At 36.8% G+C, this 5518-nt stretch overlaps 1 pseudogene; it reads right to left on the minus strand.

The window, feature by feature from the left end:
• Positions 1 to 4383, minus strand: part of LOC127748373 (uncharacterized) — a 14830-nt pseudogene extending 10447 nt beyond the window's left edge.
• Positions 4384 to 5518: the final 1135 nt, after the last annotated feature.

Genomic DNA, 5518 nt, shown 5'->3' on the forward strand with positions numbered 1-5518 from the left:
CAATAGTAATTGCATTAATACTCGAGGTACAGTAGAGCTCCACACCTTAATCTATGGTGTGTAGAAACTCCACCGTTGAAAATACATAAGAACAAGGTCTAGGCATGGCCGAATGGCCAGCCTCCCAATGATCTAAGATAGCATCAGAACAAAGATAACTACCCCGATCTCAATACAATAGTAAAAGGTCCTACTTATAGAGAACTAGTAGCCTAAGGTTTACAGAGATGAGTAAATGACATAAAAATCCACTTCCGGGCCCACTTGGTATGTGCTTGGGCTTAGCAATGAAGCATTTTCGTGTAGAGACTCCTCTTGGAGTTAAACGCCAGCTTTGGTGCCAGTTTGGGCGTTTAACTCCCATTCTTGTGCCAGTTCCGGCGTTTAACGCTGAGAATTCTGAGGGTGACTTTGAACGCCGGTTTGGGCCATCAAATCTTGGGCAAAGTATAGACTATCATATATTGCTGGAAAGCCCAGGATGTCTCCTTTCCAACACCGTTGAGAGCGCGCCAATTGGGCTTCTGTAGCTCCAGAAAATCCACTTCGAGTGCAGGGAGGTCAGAATCCAACAGCATCTGCAGTCCTTTTTAGTCTCTAAATCAGATTTTTGCTCAGGTCCCTCAATTTCGGCCAGAAAATACCTGAAATCACAGAAAAACACACAAACTCATAGTAAAGTCCAGAAAAGTGAATTTTAACTAAAAACTAATAAAAATATACTAAAAACTAACTAGATCATACTAAAAATAATGCCAAAAAGCGTACAAATTATCCGCTCATCACTAGCCTACTCTGAATCTTATCTAGGACACCATTGAAAGCTGAACGGGTCTCCCTAGAATGGCTAAAGGTAACTCCAAGATACTTGCACAAGTCCTAGACGAATCTGATAGAGGATACCCCAATAAAGACTTCTTTTCTTGTTGTAGAGACATTCTTGGTGCAAAGCGCTTTAGACTTCTCCACATTAATCTTCATCCCAGATGCTTTGCAAAAAGTCTATAAAACCAACATCACATTTTGCACTTGTCTCTTTGTAGCTTTACAGAATAGACACAAGTCATCCGCAAACATTAAGTGGGATATTTTTGGTCTCCCTCTAGAAATAGCAACCGGCTCCCACAAGCCCAAATCAACCTAATGACTAATAAAGCATGCCAATCGCTCCATACACAACACAAAAAGATAAAGTGATATAGGGTCTCCTTGTCTAAGACCTCGGCTAAGAGTAAAGCCATTCAGACGATTCCCATTCCAAAGAAAGATAAGGAGGAAGCAGTGACACAATTCATAATCAAATTAATTGTAGGAATAGGAAAACCAAAGCTCTTAATGGTATGAGCTAAAAACCTCCAGTCAACTCTGTCATAAGCTTTCTCCGGATCAATCTTAAAGGCCAGTGTGCCTTTCTTTGATTTTGTCTTCTTCATAAAGTGGAGGACTTCATGAGCAATAATGATGTTGTCATGAGTTCCTCGTCCCGGAATAAATCATCCTTGAAGCGGGCCAACAATCTCCGCAATATGAGGATGAAGCCTATTAACAAGGACCTTCGTGATGATCGTGTAAACTATATTACAAAGACTAATCATCCTGAAATCTTTCATAGATACCGGTGATTCAACCTTTGGAATAAGAACCAGTAAAGTCTCCATCATTCTCGGATCAAAAGTAACACTGGAGAATGTATGCTTAACCATCTTCTAAACATCAAGACCAATGATCTCCCAATATTCTTTGAAGAAGAAAGCTTGAAACCCATCAGGACCCGGAGCTTTAAAAGAGTTCATGTGAAAAACAGCTGTTCTGACTTCCTCCATAGTAACTGGTGCCGTAAGATTATTGCAAGCTTCCTCATTCAGAGAAGAAAGAGGCACATCACCAAGGCAACCCAAATCAACATCATCCAAATGACAAAATAAGCTTTCATAAAAAGACTCTGCTTCTTGACTCAGAACCTCTGGATCAGTTTTCCACTCTCCATCCTTGAGAAAAAGGCCATGAATCTTATTATGCTTCCTTCGTACAAGAGTTTGAATATGAAAGAATCTTGTATTCCTATCCCCGAACCTTACCCACTGCTCTCTGGACTTTTGGAACCATAGGAGCTCTTCTTGCACCAGAGTATTATTATAATCATCAAGCAACTGTTGCTCTTTCTGACGGAAATAAATACTATCCACCACTTCCAAACGCTTTTGTAAATAATTAATCTGCTGCTCTAATTCACATTTCTTAACAAAAATGCTACCAAATACCTTCGAGTTAAACTCTAGTGAATTCTTCTGTACTTCCGAAAGCTTGCCATGAATCCCTCTATTACCAGACCACCATGAGTGATTCACAATATCCCTATACTTAGGATGAGTAGCCCAAGCAACAACAAATCGGAAAGGTCGATTCTCTTTAGGCTGAGGACGACCTTTACAACGCACCAGAATAGGAGCAATGATCAGACTGAAGCCTATTTAAAACTTCTGCTTAAGCCTCTGGAAAAATAGATGACCAACTACTATTTATACAGACTTGGTCAAGTTTTTTTGCCACGTCAGCATAATTTTTTACCCTCATGTACCAAGAAAACCGCCTCCCAATTGTCTTCAGATCAAACAAACCACTATCCTCTAATGAAGTAGCAAACATGTCTGCTCTTTGATGAGAAAATTGACAGCCCTTAGATTCATGAGAAAATTTGACTTCATTAAAATCACCAAGAACAATCCAAGGTTCTTGAAAAACCATGGATTGTGCAACAAGATAATCCCAAAGGAGAACCCTTTTATTAAATTGAGGACTGCCATAAATACCACTACACCTCCAAATTAAATTATCAAATTGAACCTCAACAGTAATACCCTGATCAAAAGCATCAATGAACTTAAAACAAACACCCTTCATAGAAGATAGAAACCAAATACCTCCCTTATGCCCCTTTGCTTCTACTATACCGACAGAGTGATACCCCAACATTTCCCAAAATAATTTTAAATGCTGAAAAGGGGAGTGAGTTTCAACCACAATAAAGAAAACAAGTCTAAATTTCCTAACAAGTTCCTTACAATGCACCCGGGCTAACTTATTAGAAGCACCCCTAATATTCCAAATAATCATATTTAAACTATCCATAAATAATAGGGACAGAATAAATAAGAACATAAACTCTAAATAGAATCACCAACCTCAATAGGTGGTTTGTCCTACGGTACTGGCACACTCTGATCCTCAATAATTGCTACCTTTGGACCCCCTAACACTGCACCTACCATGCTTCCATCTACTAAGGTTTCCTCCATTGTGCCACCATTTTTATCAACTGGCGAGTTCTGCAGGGAGGAAGGCCAAGGACGTTTTCATAGAGGAATTCCACGACGTGCAGGAGTTCTGCGTGATAGAGATGGCGCAATTTTATGTTTTTCTCGCTTCCCCATCCTAATGCCAATTGATTTTCCTCCATCACCATGCAAATTGGGCCTTGGAACCCTTCTCGAACCATACTTGTGCTGCTTTCCATCTTGGTCTTTCAAACCTAATGGCTGGTCCATTGTGAATTTTTCCTTACTCAACACTTGTTGCCAGCCCTTTCCATCATGAGTCACACCCTCCACTATAATATGTTTGATAACAGGTAACCCAAGATTAATTTGAACACAAGCTCGGGCATATTTTTCTCTTTCTGCAAGCTTAGTGGCCAAATCTACTTCCACCGGAACCCCTATTGCAGAAGTAATTCGCAGCATTGCTTGTTCCTGGTAGCACCAAATTGGAAGTCCCGATACTCGAATCCATACCAGCGTTGATCCGAAGGATTTTTCGCATGGCCTAAAATCCACATCACATGGCTTTACTGCAATATAGGGACTGTCTATTAACCACAGGCCACCAAGAATGACTCTCTCACGATCCGCAACAATATCAAATTTAACCAAAAAATACCCAAACCCCACATCCAACAAATTAAACCCTCCTTTGATGCACCATACTATTCAAAGCTTATGCATAAGAGCCGTGTAGCTATAATGCTTATCCAACACCTTGATCACAATGGCTTCCTTATAAGGTTCAGCTAGACAACTCTTTGCCTCCTTGGTAAAACTGACACTTGGTGGACGAGAATCACTATGCTTACCTGTCACCGTCACAATACCATCCCAGATAAAGACCCTAATAATGCAAATTAAAGGCCTTAGACTTTTTTGCACCAATGACCTTATCTCTAAAAGAGATCTTGGATGGCTTTTCTAAACCCTCTCGAGAAGAACCCTCCTTAACAACGGATACACACCCACCCACGCTCTCCCTCTTATTTCTTCCGATGGCATGGCCATCTTTCTCACCGTGTTTCACCCTCAACCGCTCGCTTCCGTTCTCTCCTTCTCTCATTCTCCTTAATTAAAATGGTTAAGAATAGGATTCTTGTGTTGTTCTTTAAAATCATATTATTCTCTTGTAATGTTTTTTAAAATTAAAATTACAAAAATATTTTTATGTTAGATTGAACTTAGTTACCATTAATTATAAAAAAAATTACTTAACGTCTTATCACTATTGCCAAGTGTTACACTGTTATATAGATTTTTCACCGCTCAGAAGTAAAGATGACTTTGATAATTACAAATAATTAACATGGTTCAAAATCTAATGATATCGGAACAAAACTTACTTTTTTGTGAATATTAATTTTATATGCATCAAAATCTTAATTTTATTAAAAATAAAAAATTTATAAAATTAATCAATAAAATTTTAGAAAAAACTTAAAATACATAATACATTTTAGAATTTTTAAATGCTACAAACATGAAGTGAAAAGAACTTTTATAAAATTTTGTAGATTTCAAACAAAAAATGAAAAGTTTGATAAAATACAAGAGAGACTTAGAATGCAAAGCACTTTTCAAGAATTTTCAAATGCTACAGACATGAAGTGAAAAGAATCTTTAGAGAATTTTAAAGATTTCAAACAAAAAAATAAAAAATTTGATAAAATACAAAAGAGACAAAATTAACATTGCAATAAAAGTAAATCGCATAAAAATAAAGTATAAAATTTGTAAAGAACAGTAAAAAAATGAAAAGAACAAATCTAAAGAAAAATAATCAAAGACAAAGTTTCAAAAAATTGCTAGAATAATAAGCCCAATTATTTTTGTGACACATTATTTGTACACCAGTTTATCAAATAACTGTCAATGCGCCTAATTCCTTAAATTTAAAATTTGTTTTTTTTCAAATTGTCATTTGACAATCTTTGTCTCTCTTTCGCCAATAAATTATAGTTTAAATAATATAATTTCTCTATACTCATATAAGAAGTTGCAAAATTCGAACCTTTCTATCTTTGATAAAAAAAATCTGTCTTTCCCTCCTTCAGCATGCAATCAATTTTGGTTTATTGATACCAAAAATTATATTGGTTGAGCAACATATACTAATAAAACCTGATCAGTTTATAGCCACCAGTAGTTATATTATTTGTAGCCACTAAAAATTTTTATTTTTTTAATTATATTATTGT

This window comes from Arachis duranensis, chromosome 1, assembly GCF_000817695.3.
Source record: "Arachis duranensis cultivar V14167 chromosome 1, aradu.V14167.gnm2.J7QH, whole genome shotgun sequence".
In the NCBI taxonomy this organism is placed as follows: Eukaryota; Viridiplantae; Streptophyta; class Magnoliopsida; order Fabales; family Fabaceae; genus Arachis; species Arachis duranensis.